General features: G+C 30.6%; 1 protein-coding gene across 1 annotated transcript in view; it reads left to right on the top strand.

Moving 5' to 3' along the window:
* The first annotated feature begins 511 nt into the window (after window positions 1-511).
* LOC114750706 (MDIS1-interacting receptor like kinase 2-like) overlaps window positions 512-16,313 on the top strand; it is a 55,633-nt gene continuing 39,831 nt past the window's right edge. Inside the window, exons 1-4 of the mRNA XM_028939304.1 lie at window positions 512-516; window positions 11,834-11,905; window positions 12,005-12,076; window positions 12,342-12,413. The gene's annotated coding sequence lies outside the window, so the exon portion shown is untranslated. The remainder of the gene's footprint in view (window positions 517-11,833; window positions 11,906-12,004; window positions 12,077-12,341; window positions 12,414-16,313) is intronic.

Raw genomic sequence — 16,313 nt, forward strand, 5'->3', positions numbered from 1 at the left:
AAACTTTTAGATGCTTAGCACTCTTGAGTTAAAACTTACGAGACAAATTTACACATTAACTCCTTAAAAATTTATATTTCTTCTAAACATAGAGATTAAATAATTAATTTGTAAAATAACTGAAATATAAATTAAATAATTAATTTGTAAAATAACTAACTTTTTTTATTAGATGAGTATTTTTAATAAAAATTAAATTATTTTCCTATACAAAGACTAAACCTCTCTAATATCATATGCGCTGCTCAAACATCAAGCACTGTGATATTACTATTACGTCATGCCACTTCTTTCTTCCCCATTATTGCTACCCCTGTGCCCATGATAGCTGAGGAGAAACAGAAACATGCTCTGCTTTAGGGTGACTGGTGGAATGCCTCCAACCTTTCAGGCATTATATGGAATCTGTACGTAGAAGCATCAAATAAAAACTCTAATAATAATTCAATAAACCTACATTGCACATAACTGATTAAGAAAAATATAATACTCAAATGGCGTGGAAATTGCCAAATTGTGACACATTTGACACTTTAGGCACGCGAATATATGTGTGCGCGCGCGCACATGTGTGTAATATGATTATGAAGGATTTAGGAGGAGGAGCCACCAATAGCAACAACAAAAACAATCTTTAACTTTGTCTAGCATCTGGGGAGGTTTTTGGTGAAAACCAAAACTGTGTTAAGAATAAGAAAATATACGAAAGTAGAAAAACACAAAATAGCAGGATGCGAAAAGATCGGAAGAATAGACTAATGTCTTGTTTGGAGCTGTTTATATTAAGTACTTATAAATATGTTCATATAAACTGGGATAAAACTCTCTTCATATACGTATTTTATATTCCGTAAATTATGATAAAAAATTATTGTTGACATCACCATTACCGAACAAATAGTAAAATATTAAGCTAATTTGGTGGCTGAGTTATTGTGCTTTTGATAGCCCATTCTTTTTATAAGACTTCATTAACAACATGGTATGAAGGGGGAAAAAAAAGAAACTACTCCTCTTAGTTTTCGATTAAACTTAGTAATAGGAATTGAGTCAAGTGAAAGGGGTTAGTTCATAATTAATATAGCGAACCAATTTTTGAATCTCTGTTACCAGAAGTGCCCACATTTAATGCTCAATAGTGTCTCGAATAGGATTATCTCTAAGAAGAGGATAGCTAAGCTTTAGGGAAAAATATAAACTCAGTAAACTTAGTTAAGGTCGTTAAAGTTTATCTATTAGGATTTGGATGCTTGTAGTTTAAACTCCTTTTGTTAATAATTAACTGTGTGGATATGGCTTAATGGTGTTAAAAATAAGCATGTGACAAATGATTTCAATTAAAAAAATTGCCTAAAACTACTTGAAGATTTTAAAATTTTAAAATTAACTAAAATAATTTTAGTAAAAAAAAAAAATAAATAAAAATATCAATAAATCAAGTCTTCTCATCACACGCGTCATGTTTATGTCCATTTGTTTTGAGGAGACGGCCTTGATGTCGACGGCGCCTTGTATAAAAGAGGGGGCCTTTAAATCTGAAAAAAAAAGGGTGTAAAATTGTGTAATTATGCTATCAAAATAAAAAGCAGCAAAATAGATTTTTTGATTAAAAAAAGCAGCAAAATAGATAATATATTGAAACGTCATGTGAATGAGCCCACCACATTGATTAATAAAGTGTTTCGGTAAAAACTAATACAGTATATCACATAAACATGTGAGAAGAATTTCATATTGTCTTGCATAAAAGTACTTTTTAAAAGTATTTTTTAAGTAAACCAAACATCTATTTAAAGAAAAAAAAAGTGCAACGCTGGCCAAAAAAATAAAAAAAATAAAAAAGGGCAAACATGTTTGTTTTCTTATTCTACTATTTTTTATAATGGGAAATAAACTCGCTCAGCTTTCCTCATTAGAATAACAACCTTCCTAAATTGGCTTTCATGCTACTTTTGGTTATCAATCTTTCATTAACTAATGATGAAGAGTTGTCTGAATTGTCATTCTATAACTTTGAATAACAGTAATTACAATTCAAATTATTTCAAATACTATTTTTTATTAGGCAAACTTGCATCTCTGATCCTTTAAATTTACTGAAAATTTTATTTTGAAAGAACATTATCACGTGCTCACGTATTACGTTTAATTTTGAAGAACAACAATGGTTGCCACAAAAAATCATTTAAAGTTGATTGTGTTAGGGTTATGAGACTAAACGAATACTTTACAAAATTAAGAAACCAATAAGAGAACGAAGAAAAAGCCATTGATGATGATGAAGAAAGAGCCATCAATCAAGAGTAAAGAGGCCGACGAGTGACAACGACGATAAAAAAGGACTCAACCACTGCATTGAGTTCTTTTTACCAAATATAGGTTAAAGATGACAATGGAGGGAGAAGATGAGCAAGAATGGGCCATCGATTAGCAAGCCACAACTTTGGAAGTGAAGACCCAAAGGAGTAAACAAGAAAAGATGAACACGATGCTGTTGATGAAGAAGAAGATGAACGGACTATTTGGGAATTTAACACACAAGAAAATTGGATCCCACCTCTAATTGAAGGAAATTAAGTAATTTAGTTAATGTAAACATAAAAAAATTGAATGGAAATTTAATTAATTCTGTAAATAAATGTATAATCAATCAAATAAGTTGTAAATGTTTGCAACAAAATTTTTTAAAAATTTTAAATTATAAGTTTAAATTATTTATATAATGTCCGAAAATATTATATGATAAAAAAAGTATGCATTTAAAATAATTTTTTAGCCTTTTTAAAAGAAACCAAAATAAATGAGTTTCAATATGTTATGAAGAATTAAAATTAAAAAATTTGAAAATATATGTATTATAATTATTTGCATCAAAAATTATTTTTTATGGATATAAATGTTCAAAAAATATTATGTTAAGAGGGGATATTTTGATCAAAATAAAACTTTAAAATTCAATCTTAATGGTCAACTATTAGTTGGATAGATAGAAATAAAATCTCAAATATATAAAGACAGTTTGTGTGACATACGTTTTAATTTCAAGAAAAGTTTGCATACATTCTTAAAATAAAGGAGATATTTCTATAATTTGGGTAAAACCACCGAATATTAAACCAGTTGAGGTAGTTCAAGGATTAGTTGGTCAAACTGAGCGCAACTCGGGATCTAACTGGTCATATTAAAATAATATAATTGAATTAAAAATAACAAAATATGACAACATTAATAATCACTAATAACAAAATATATCGAAATATAACAATAGTTTGATTATAATAATAATAAAGTATAACAACACTAAGAATTTTGATTTTTATGGTTTATCATTAATTAAAATTAATAATCATTGATAACAAAATCATCATTAAAATTCATTTAAATCTAGGAAAAATTACACACAAGTCCCACAGAAGATATTAATTCAGAAAAAGTCCCTCAAAATTTCCAAATGTTTCCTAAGTCCCCAGGGATCTGTGTGTAATAAATTGTAATTGTGATATTACCTACTTACCCCCATTAATTGAGCCCAACGCAATTCATTTACAATCTCAACGGTGGCTGTTGACAACACTAAAAAAAGCGGTTAACAACCTCGGCAGTGCTCCTAACAACCTTGTGGTTGAATTGTCAAGGGCACTGCCGAGGTTGTTAACCGCTTCTCCTCGGGTTGTCGACAGCTACTGTTGAGGTGGTAAATTAATGGGGGTAAGTAGGTAATATCACAACTACAATTTATTACACGCAGGTCCTTGGGGACTTGGAAAATATTTGGAGATTTTGAGGAACTTTTTCTGAATTAATTGTCTTTTGTGAGACTTGTGTGTAATTTTTTGTTAAATCTATAGGGGGTGAGATATTAGAAGCTGAATGAGAAAAAATAAGACCAATAATAACATAATCATCCAAACCAGTTTATTATCGGTTCACTCTGGTTTGACCGGTTTGCTACCGGTTCAACTCTCCACAGGTTTAACATCCAAATTAAATCGATTGAACCGGCCGGTTCGGTCTAGTTTTTTGTTCTCTGAGTACAAGTGAAGTAATGAAGACTTTAGTGTTGACTTGGACGGTTGAGAATGATCATTTCATCCCAATAAGGCGGCCAGTTAAGCTTTTGTCCATATAAAGACTCTGTGGCTGCATTCATTTTCTATGATAATCACTTTATGCAAACAAAATTAATGAAAGATGGGTGTAATGATATGGGTACTTCTATTATGCTTTGATACAGCTTTCTCCCAACAGATTAATATGATAGAAGAGGAGAAATTTGCTCTGCTTTACACCAAATGGTGGAATTTTAGTGATAGTCCCACAACTTCTCAGACCGTTGTTACTAGGAAGAGATATATTGCAATGATTTTAGAAGCGTTGCCATGATGAATCAACCACGGATCACTCCACAGCACTCTCAGCTAGAAGATCTCAACCTCACTGCATTTCCCAACCTACAATATTTGATACTCAAAGGAGGGGGTTTGATAGGTGCCATTCCACCTCAGATAAGATCTCTTCGTAAATTCATCTACTTGGACTCATCTTATAACAATCTTGCTAGTGAGTTAGTTATATACCTTCTACTTTCACTCTTACCTTGCAAAATTCACTCAATTTCAAAATGTTATATCTACCTCCACAAATCTAATACATCGATTTACAACTACCATTCCAACATAGATGGGAGTTCTCCTAAATCTAATTATTGTTTATTTATTTCATAAAAATCTTGCTAGTATAAATTAATTAACATTTACTCTTAATTACCAAAACTCACTCATATACTGGCAAGTTACTATTTATTCTAGCTTTTGTCGGTGACCTTTTATGCATCAATTGGATTATGAGAACTGTCTATGAACGGTTATCCAGGTTTTAAAATATTGATGATCTATCATTCCCTTTTTCTGAAATTTCAGAAAAATACAAAATAGGAGGAGGCAAAATTAACAAGAGAGACTGAAAACCAAGCTAATTTTTGTAGCTGGATATCCCAAATGTTTGCTCACAATTTTTTTCAGGACACTTGTAATAGGAACCAGTTTAAAGTGCTTATTGCAGGAATGATCACCATTATACTCATCATTGCAATGACATTATATATGTATAATTGTAGTTTCAACAATTTAGATTTATAATTTTTTAACCAATGATTTTTAAGCAAGTAAAAAATCATTTTCTTGAAAATGTGAATAATTAAGATGTTATTTGTATTTTAAATTTTTTCACAGATAAAAATATAAAATTATTTAAAACATAAAAATAAAATTATGTTAAATCTACATCATTCAATTTTATTTTGAATGATTCAGATTCCCAAACTGAATCTCCTGTATAAGGGGTGAGCTCTATCTACCCATTAATTCTCTAATATGTATTCTTTCATTTGATTCTTTTTATAAGGCTTTATTAACAACTTTGTATAAATCTAAAGATTTAGTTAAAATTAATTAAAGTTGTTAACATTTCAAAATTACCAAAAATCGTTGTGTCAAATATACACATACACATATATCAATGAAGTCAACTCTTCCCATCACACCGCCATGATCATGTCCATTTATCGTGAGGGATACTCCAACTTTGACGTTGACGATGGCTTGCAAACAAGGTGTTTAGAAATTAGGACGTAGAAAAAGAAGTTGTAAAGTTGTGTAAGTTTTGTGATATCAAATTAAAAGCAACAACCAAATATATAATACTCCCTCTGATTAACTGGTGGAATAGCTACAACTCTTCAGCCGACCATTGTGATGAATGGCATGACATATATATTGCAATGATAATGGAAGTAATATTTAATTTATTACATGTTATAACTAAAGTATATAGCATGTGGTTTTAAAGTAAAAGCAAATGTCAAAATTACCCACTCCTTACACTCTTATAATAAAGAGTACCTTCAATTTATGTTAAAACTGAACTTGAATTGCCTCTTATCTAATACTCTACCCTTCCACTTGGAAACATTTTCCTGAATAATCATTAAGCTTAGAAAATTGATTTATCTTTCTAGAAAACAAGTTTTATAATGAAGATTACTCAAATGTATCTTATAATGCTGTTATAGAAATAGTTTAAAAAAGTAGCGAAAATTTTCTAGGAGCCCAATTCAATAGGTTCCTTTTTTAGGCGTTGTCACCATTTCTAATAAAAATATCTGAAGTGGAGGATTTAACATCAAAGCGCCAAATAACAAGAGAAAGAATCAAGAGGTTACAAGATGCATTACCTAAGACTTGTATGCAGATAAAGGAAGCAAATGAAGCCTTATTAGAAGGCAATGATTAGAGCTTTTTATCTAAAAATTAATAAATATTGCCCAAAAAAAATAGTGGTATATTGGGCTTACGTTTGGAACTTCATTTTTTTAAACTCGCTCACACCTATCAGTTTTTTAAATAGGTGGCTATATATTGCAGAGATAAAGAGACAGATACATAGATCATTTACTAGTGTGTGAAAATAATTTAGAATTTTTTTAAAAAAATAACAAAATATAAGGGAGCTGGTAGGCTTGGCGGGCGCAGCTACTTTCAACCTACACCACAGCAGGCTGGTCCGTATTAGCATCGCTGGCTCTCTTCACAGCTCTAGATCAAATAGGCTACCTTTGTATTCAATTGTGCCCATTCCACACGTTATATTTTGGGAAAATTATGGTGCAGTCCCACGTAAATAATTTAATTATTAAAAGGTTTCTTGATTAGTTAATATGTCATGATTTTTTTTATACGTCCAAGTTCATCATTATTACATACTGATTCATCTCTGACAGTTTTCTCATTGATGTCTGTTGATGTCGTTTTTGTCATTATTTTTGTGAGAATTTATTAGAGAGAATTATGACAAGGTCCGAAGAAAAAAGAAGATAATTATCAGTTAGTCCCTATAACAAATAAGTAGTTGTCATTTATTACTCTGAAAGCTATTACTGCATGCTGTACTAGTAATTATATTTTTCACTTGGGACTTCATAGCGATTCTCTCAATTTATTATCACTTATCCAATTGAGGCTATAATAATTGAAGTTATCTCTTCCAATCCCTCCTAACATTTACTGTAGTTTAGATTACTTTCTTGATATAGCTAGATTTTATTTCCTTTTAACCTTTGTTTTAGGTTGCTTCTTATGCAAATTAAGAGAATGTGTTAATGCTTAACTAGGTTGTTAGTATTATTTAATATTTTTTTTGTAAAAAAATATTCCACCTATCACTTTATTACTTTACAATGACGAATTATGGAATAAAAACTGAATAATAATTATATATAGTTTCACATAATTAAGTTAAAAAACTGTCATACTCGTAAAATCTACTCATAAAAAAACGCGTTTGGAATAGTCTTGAAGACCAGACCATAATAATAGTAGTTGTAGACTTTTGAATCTTTTGCAGTTTTGCATGAATTCTAAGAGACAAGCAACATCATGCAATAAATTATTGGTCACAAAATTTGTGACCGTGATTTACAAAGAAATTACTACCCTCCTGTTTTCCATATATGTGCCTACTTAAGAAGAAATTGATGGTCCTTTATCCTTATTTATTTGTTCTTATATGAGAAAAAGAACACACAAATTAATCTTTTAATAATTAGGTTCCAAAAATTCTCTGTAACTCATCTTTTAGTAATATTTTTTTAGATATGAAAAGTTGATGTTTTCAGGCATGAGTTTCCCTTCTGCATTTTTAAGATATTTTTATATTCTTTTAGTTATATAGTACATTCATCATCTTTTTTTCTTCTTTTCTGGTTGGGGACACTTGAGCACTGCACACAGAACCCACAACAGGACATCAAAATCCCTAATCTCCAACTACTAATACAAATTTAAGCATTACTATAAACAAAAAATCAGGAGTTAGCATAATTTTAGTTTGCATCTTTAAACTTTCAACCCATAACCTTTCATAAAAAAAATATTTAAAGATGTTCAAACTTGTTTTTTTCCCAATGAAAAGGGCAGCTGAGTAGGTACTAAAGGCCTAGGATTATATTATAGGGGATATCAAACCTGTGACCTTCCTTTTAGAAAAGAGTTTTCATATGCCACTAGACCACAATGCTATTATTTTAAAAATGTTCAAACTTTGTGTTTGATCAACCTAAAGCTACGGATACCATTTAGGCCACTAGGGATAGACATTATGTTAAGGCTAAGCTTGACCCATTTGGTAGAAGTTCATGAAGGGTGGTAGTTCTTTCCAAAACAATTAATTAGAAAAAATTTAGGCATTTCTAATTACTACCTCCGGTCCTAATTATAAGAGCTAGTTGACTAATATGAGAAAATTAAGGAAAGAAGTTAAGTTAGTTATTTGTAATAAATAGGTGTTGTCTTTCCTAAAATATCCTTACTAATCAAGTATGTTAGCTAAAACTATAATTATTAGAAGGACTAGAAAAAAATTGAGTAAATATGAGAGACAAAATGGATTGGGGTCTTATATTTAGGACCAATATAAAAGTCAAATGGAATTTTATATTAAAGACTGAAAGTAGTAATTGTCATACACTTCATGTGAATCTATTTAGCATATTCGAGAGTTTATTGTATTCCAATTCCAATTATGTGGGACCCAATAGACTAGTTTTGTATTTTATTATGCCCTTCTCACACATTATGTTTATGTCCATTGCCTTAATTTGGATGTTCTCCAAAGACTTTTGACTCTAATTTGTGCCCATCTTACACCTCTTTAATAATGAGTTTGTTTTCTTGGGATTTTTGTAGGACCTTTATGTGCGTTGTGAGGTTCATCTTACGTTTAGCAATCTCTTGTCCATTTTTACTGTACAAGAATTAATATAGATGAAGACCATTAACAATGATATTATTTTTTTATTCTTCTTTGATTTTTCAAAAAAGAAGGGGGAAAAACTCTACTATCTATTACAATTATTACCGTCATTTATCCTCACAAATTATATATGCATGAAGTTTTTAAAAAAAATAGTTTGTTAAATAGATTAAATCTGTGTGAAGAGAAAAACTAGTTTCCATGGTGTCTATATTTCTTAGGGTTAAAAGTCAAAAATATATATGAAAATATACTAAAACTTCACCCAACATCATGAATTTTTTTTGGGTTCAAATTGATTGATTCAAATTGAAAAAGAGCTCAATGGTGCCAATGCTATCAAAATTAACAAATGTCCCTTTTTTAGCAATGGGACCCATGATTTTTTTTTTAGTGAAAGTATCAAAATACCCCTAATTAAAACGAAAAAGTGTTAAGAGTCAAAAATACCCATGAACTTCATCGAACACCATATGATTTTTAATAAAAGTACTAAAATACCATCAAATTTTGTAAGGCTATTAGATTAGAGTGTGTTAGATATTATTAAGTATAATAAATTTTTATATCATCAATCTTTATAATTAAAAAAGATTATTAATCTTTTTCAATACATTTTTTATTAGCCAATTTTTTTGCTTGTTGTAAAAACTAGCCTATTGTTATAGTTATTCTATTCATTAATGGCTGAAGATATTTTAATAGCATAAATATTATACATAATAATTAAATATTTTTGTAACTACTAAAAATAGCCTTAAATTTTCTCAAAGAATTTAAACATAAACATAAAAGAAATTTCAAGTTGACTATTAAATTTGATAACGTAGACTAGAGGATAAACACACAGCTCCATGTATCATGGATATAAGCAATTTATTTTCAAAGATATCCATAATGACTACTCAAAAAAAAAAGATTGGGGATATAAATAACTTAACATTGAAGAGCAATCCAATTCAAGCTTAAACTTTTTTATATTAGTTATTTTAATTATAAAAATTTTATTATAATTAATAATCTCTAACACACTCTAATACAATATACTTTCGAGATTGGGTGTATTTTGATACTTTTATATATATTATATGGTGTTTGGTCAACTTTAAATATAAGTTCATGTGACTCTTAATTCTCTTCCGTTTTAATTGAGGGTATTTTGATATTTTTATTAAAAAAACTATGGGTCCTACAACAAAAAAATGGATGTTTGTTAATTTTAACAGCGTTGACATTATTAATCTCTTTTTTAAACTTGGATTGGTAAATTTGATCGCAAAAAAAATTCATGGTGTTAAGTAAAGTTTTGGTATATTTTCATAAGTGTTTTTAACCTTTAACCTTATTTTTATGATAAAAAAATGTACACATTTTGAATAAAACAAAAGTGTCATAAATAGTATCTAAAAGTGATTTTACAATTTATGATGTGAATAATTTAAATATGATGATCATAATACTAATAAATGCCCTATCAGTTAATAACTAGAGTGAATAATTAAGTGCTCATAACTTTCTTTTTTTTTTTTGACCGGGCTCATAACTTTCATTGCAAAAGAGAAATAGGGATCGCATAACAATACGAAAGACAAATAAACCTTTGCCCTCAGTCATTTCAATATTTTTCTATGTAAAGACGCTGAGATTGCACTCATTTTGTGATCATCACTTTGTGGAAAGAAATTAAATAAAAGATGGGTGTCATTGTGGTATTTTTATTAAGCTTTTCCGTAACAAAATTAAAATTTGTTCTTAAAGCAAAAAAAAAATCAAAACATTTTTTTTTATTTTTCTGCCTTTTCTTTTATAAAATTAGGGAAGAGACACAGAATATTATATTTTTGTTAATTATGTCAGGTTAATAAAGCAAACTAGTTTTGACCCTTCACTTCACCATTTTATGTATGGTTTTTGAAATAATGATTCTAACATTTTTTTTTATACTTTTGGTATTCAAAACTTATTCTAAAAAGTAGTTGTAAAAACATAAAAGTTGAGCATAAAATCAAACAAGCTTTTATTTTATTTACTTTCTGTTTTTTTATTTTTAATAGTCAAAGTTAGTTAACACGTTTCTTTATATGTCACTTAAAAGTTATAATTTTGTGTTCAAGAAAAATAAATTTATGCTTATGTAAAGACTCAACTTCTACACTCATTTGGTGATCACGTTGCATGAATCAGTGGCATTCTCCAAAATTATGTTGACGACTCCAACAATAAGCACTGTGATGGTAATAGTGATTTTATGATTATGCCCTCTCATTACTTTCTTCAATAATATTGCCACTTCCATGATAGCAGAGGAGAAACATGCTCTGTTTTAGAGCAACTAGTGGTAAGAAAAGGTATATTTTCATAATTTGATTTGTCTTTCAAAATATAATCCTAAAAGTTAAAAATAATGGGTTCTTTAATTCGGAGTTCCATCAGACCACTATGCTGTGATGTTCATCATCTCATGTTTGGCAATTTCATGCCCACTTTCACTATAATAAATCCAAAGACTAAAGACTTTAATATTGACTAAGACTATTAATTAACAATTAAGGCAATCTTACACGATATGATTAGTCCATTTGCCATTGGACCTACACACTCCAACCACTTTGACGCGTAGAAGGGAGATTCAATAATATTGCTCTATATATAAAGACTTTGTGGATGCACTCATTTTATGATCACCTTGTGTAGACAAAGGAACTAAAGATGGGTGTGATGAGAGCAGTATTTTTATTATGGTTTGTTGTAATAACTTGCTTCCACATTAATGGTGTAGCATCAGTTGCCATGATAAAAGAAGAAAAACGTGCTCTGCTTTAGACCAAATGGTGGGATTTCATCAACAGTGCCCATAATATGTTAGACCCTTGTCACTGGGAAGGCATATCTTGCAATGATTTTGGAAGTCTTGTTGAGATGAATTATCAACAGATGACTACACAATACCATCATCTAGCAGATTTCAGTTTTACTGCATTTCCCAATCTAGAACGTCTCATACTTTTTGAAATGGCTTTGATAGATACCATTCCAAGCCAGATAGGATCTCTTCATAAACTTATCCTTCTAAACTTATCTTTGAATAGTCTTACTGGTGAGTTGTATATCTTCTACTTCTACTCTTACCATCCAAATTCACTTAATTCAAAAACATTGTATTTACCATTACATAACCTAATATTTCTATTAACAGGGATCATTCCATCACAAATAGGGGCTATTCAAAATCTTACTCATTTAGACTTGTCTTCTAACAGTCTTACTGGTGAGTTATATATCTTCTATTTCCACTCTTGCAAATTCACTTAATTTTGAAATTTTATATTTATCTCCACACAACCTAACACTTTTATTGACAGGGATCATTCCATTACAGATAGGATCTCTTCATAATTTGATTCATCTATACTTACCTTCTAACAATCTTACTTATGAGTTATATATCTTTCATTTCTACTCTTACCTTGTAAATTCACTCAATTTGGAAATATTATATTTACCCCCACACAACCTAATACCTCTATGGACAGGGATTATTTCATCTCAAATAGGAGCTCTTCAAAATCTCACTTATCTGGACTTGTCTTCTAACAATCTTACTGGTGAGTTATATATCTTTCATTTCTACTCTTACCTTGTACATTTACTCAGTTTGAAAATATTATATTTACCCCTACACAACCTAATACCTCTATTGACAGGAATTATTCCATCCCAAATAGGAGCTCTTAAAAATCTCACATATCTGGACTTATCTTCGAACAGTCTTACTGGTGAGTTATATATCTTCCATTTCTACTCTTACCTTGCAAATTTACTAAATTTTGGAATATTGTAGTTATCTTCCCCTAACCTAATACCTCTATTAACAGGGATTATTCCATCCCAGATAGGAGATTATCAAAATCTCACTTATCTAGACTTGTCTTCTAACAGCCTTACTGGTGAGTTATATATCTTCCATTGCTACTCTTACCTTGCAAATTAAGTAAATTTTGAAATATTATATTTATCTCCCCACAACCTAATACCTCTATTGACAAGGATCATTCCATCACAGATAGGATCTGTTTATAATCTGATTCATCTATACTTATCGTCTAACAATCTTACTTATGAGTTATATATCTTTCATTTCTACTCTTACCTTGTACATTCACTCAGTTTGAAAATATTATATTTACCCCTACACAACCTAATACATCTATTGACAGGGATTATTTCATCCCAAATAGGAGCTCTTAAAAATCTCACACATCTGGACTTATCTTTGAACAGTCTTACTGGTGAGTTATATATCTTCCATTTCTACTCTTATCTTGCAAATTAAGTAAATTTTAAAGTACTGTATTTATCTCCCCACAACCTAATACCTCTATTAACATGGATCATTCCACCACAGATAGGGTCTCTTCATAATCTGATTCATCTATACTTATCTTCTAACAATCTTACTTATGAGTTATATATTTTTCATTTCTACTCTTACCTTGTAAATTCACTTAATTTGAAAATATTATATTTACCCCCACATAACCTGATACCTCTATTGACAGGGATTATTCCATCCCAAATAGGAGCTCTTCAAAATCTCGCTTATCTAGACTTGTCTTCTAACAGTCTTACTGGTGAGTTATATATCTTTCATTTCTACTCTTATCTTACATATTAAGTAAATTTTGGAGTATTGTATTTATCTCCCACAACCTAATACCTCTATTGACAGGGATCATTCCACCACATATAGGATCTCTTCATAATCTGATTCATCTATACTTATCTTCTGGCAATCTTGCTTCTGAGTTATATATCTTTCATTTATACTCTTACTTTGTAAATTCACTCAATTTGAAAATATTATATTTACCCCTATACAGCCTAATACCTCTATTGACAGGGATCATTCCATCACAGATAGTATCTTTTCATAATCTGATTGAACTAGACTTGTCTTATAACTGTCTTACTGGTAAGTTATATATCTTGCATTTCTACTATTACCTTGCTAATTCACTAAATTTTGAAATATTGTATTTATCTCCACACAACCTAATACCTCTATTGACAGGGATTATTCCATCCCAAATAGGAGCTCTTCAAAATATCACTTGTTTGGACTTATCTTGCAATAATCTTGCTGGTGAGTTATGTATCTTCTATTTCTACTCTTACCTTGCAAATTCACCCAATTTGAAAATATTGTATTTGAAAAGACCTCTTCTTAATACATAATTATAAAACCATTTTTTTATGATAATCATGACAAAAAAAGACTTGAGTTAGAGTATTAAAATATTACTATAGTTATAAAGAGTTTGTCTTATTCCAAAAACATCCTTAAAGGCTCAATATACATAAAACGCTCATGAGTTTAACAACAAGTATAACAAGGACTCAAGGCACAGTAACCGCCTACAAGATCAACACAAAAATTCACCCCAGCAAGGCTTAGGGCACAAGAAACACAGGATGCCCAGCCCAACCCACAAATCGTAAACATAAGTGTAACACATGCGGTAGAGCTTTATGGCCTCCAACTATTCTAACAGCACTATATCACATACAGTCATCCAACAACCAAACCAAAGAAAGTGTATATCAACAAAATCATGGGCCCAAAGATGGCAATATACATAATATTACATACCCAAATCAAAAAAGGACTACTAGGCTATGCTCCCCGATGCCTCTAGTTACTTCTCTTCATGCCGAGTCAAACTAGACTGCTCTCCCAAAAAGCATTGATATCTAACGGGATGAGACATAAATGTTGGAATGGCTGAACACCCAAGAGGGGGGGTGAATTGGGTGTTGGTTAAAATTAAAAATCTTTTCGCAATGTAATGAAATTCATAAGAAATTCTGAGTATAAAAACAATGAATCGAGATAAACATAATCGCAGTAGTAAAATGATTTAGCTGGAAATATAAAGAGGTAAGGGAAGAGAAGATGCAAACAGTGATTTATCCTGGTTCGGTCCTCACTGACCTACGTCCAGTCCCCAGGCTCCCCCTGAGATTTTCAATCGACTATCTCCCTCAAGTTTAACACGGGTACTTGAGAACCACTACAATCACAAGTTTGATCCGGGCACTTGTGACGCCACTTACAATTCTTAGACTAACCAGTCTAATTCAACAACAACCTCACACCGAGGTAATACTCTCCCTTACTCACCGTAAGGATACAATCTAATAATGATAATGAAGATTGAATATTTCTTCTCTCAAAGAAGTGATAGATGAATCTTAAGCACGTTTGGGAAACTCTCCTCTCTATCTTACGGATACATATGTTTTCGTCTATGGAGCACAGAGACAGGGAGTTTTCTTTCGGAGCTCTAAATGAGAATATGTTGATTCGACATTTTAGCATTTGATGTTGTAAGCTTGGACTCTTCTCTTCTCTTTGTTTTGAATGCTCTTCTATTTATAGATGATGTTGGGTAGTTGACCGTTGAGCTTTTTCTTCCCGTTTGGCTTGAAGAATATGACCGTTGAAACTAGCCGTTGGAAGCTTCTGACGAACGTCGATTCTTCACATCATAAATTCGTTGTGGCTCTTTATCTGAAATAATGTTCCTCAGATCAAGTGATAAGTATCTGATAATCATAGACACAATAAGTTGGAAAACATGGAATCAATCATCAGATATTCAGAAAGTAAGATGAACTTACTTGATCGATGTCTTGATCGATAAAGCTTTGATCGATTATATTATCGATTAATTACATGAAGAAAAGATATAGCAGATAGATGCAATTATCGAATAGATTATGGATCATATGATGATCGAACACATGATCGATAAATGATGAAGCATGAATACAGTGACCCAAAAATGATTTATGCAAGAATAAACCTTTTCAAGTTATGTTTGCCTTCGTATCCTTTTAATAGAGAGTTATGTGTAAAAAGAAGGCTGAGAAAAGCTTTAAAGAAAATAGATCATTGATTTTAAGAATCATCATAGTCGACTGATGTTTAAACGGAAAACGTTCCATAATCGAACAAGTGATCGAACACTTGTTGATCGAACAGATTATCGATAATCCAAGTGTTACAAAAATGAAACTTCAGTCATTGATGATCGAACAAATTATTGATAAATGGATGATGGATAAAGTTATCGATAAACAAAGTGTTATAGAATAGAATTTTAAGTAATGATTTTCCGAACACATTATCGATAAACAAATAATAGATAACCTTATCGATAAACAATAAGCAAAAGTATATTCGGAGAAAACACATGCTATGTAGGTTGATCGAATAGGTGATCGATTAATGAGTGATCGATAAAGTTATCGATAAAGTAAAACAAGGAGATTTAATCCTGTAAATTCAAAGAACTAATTTATCGATCACGTTACGTGAAAAACAGGGTAGACATGTAAGAGCAATGATCGATCATATTATCGATAAATGACTGATCGATGAGGTAATCGATAAATGGAGACTAAAGCAAAACATAGAATGAGTAGAACGCATTACCATTTAT

The sequence above is a fragment of the Neltuma alba genome, unplaced genomic scaffold (genome assembly GCF_004799145.2).
Source record: "Neltuma alba isolate B1F8T4 unplaced genomic scaffold, ASM479914v2 tig00006621_pilon, whole genome shotgun sequence".
Classification (NCBI taxonomy): Eukaryota; Viridiplantae; Streptophyta; class Magnoliopsida; order Fabales; family Fabaceae; genus Neltuma; species Neltuma alba.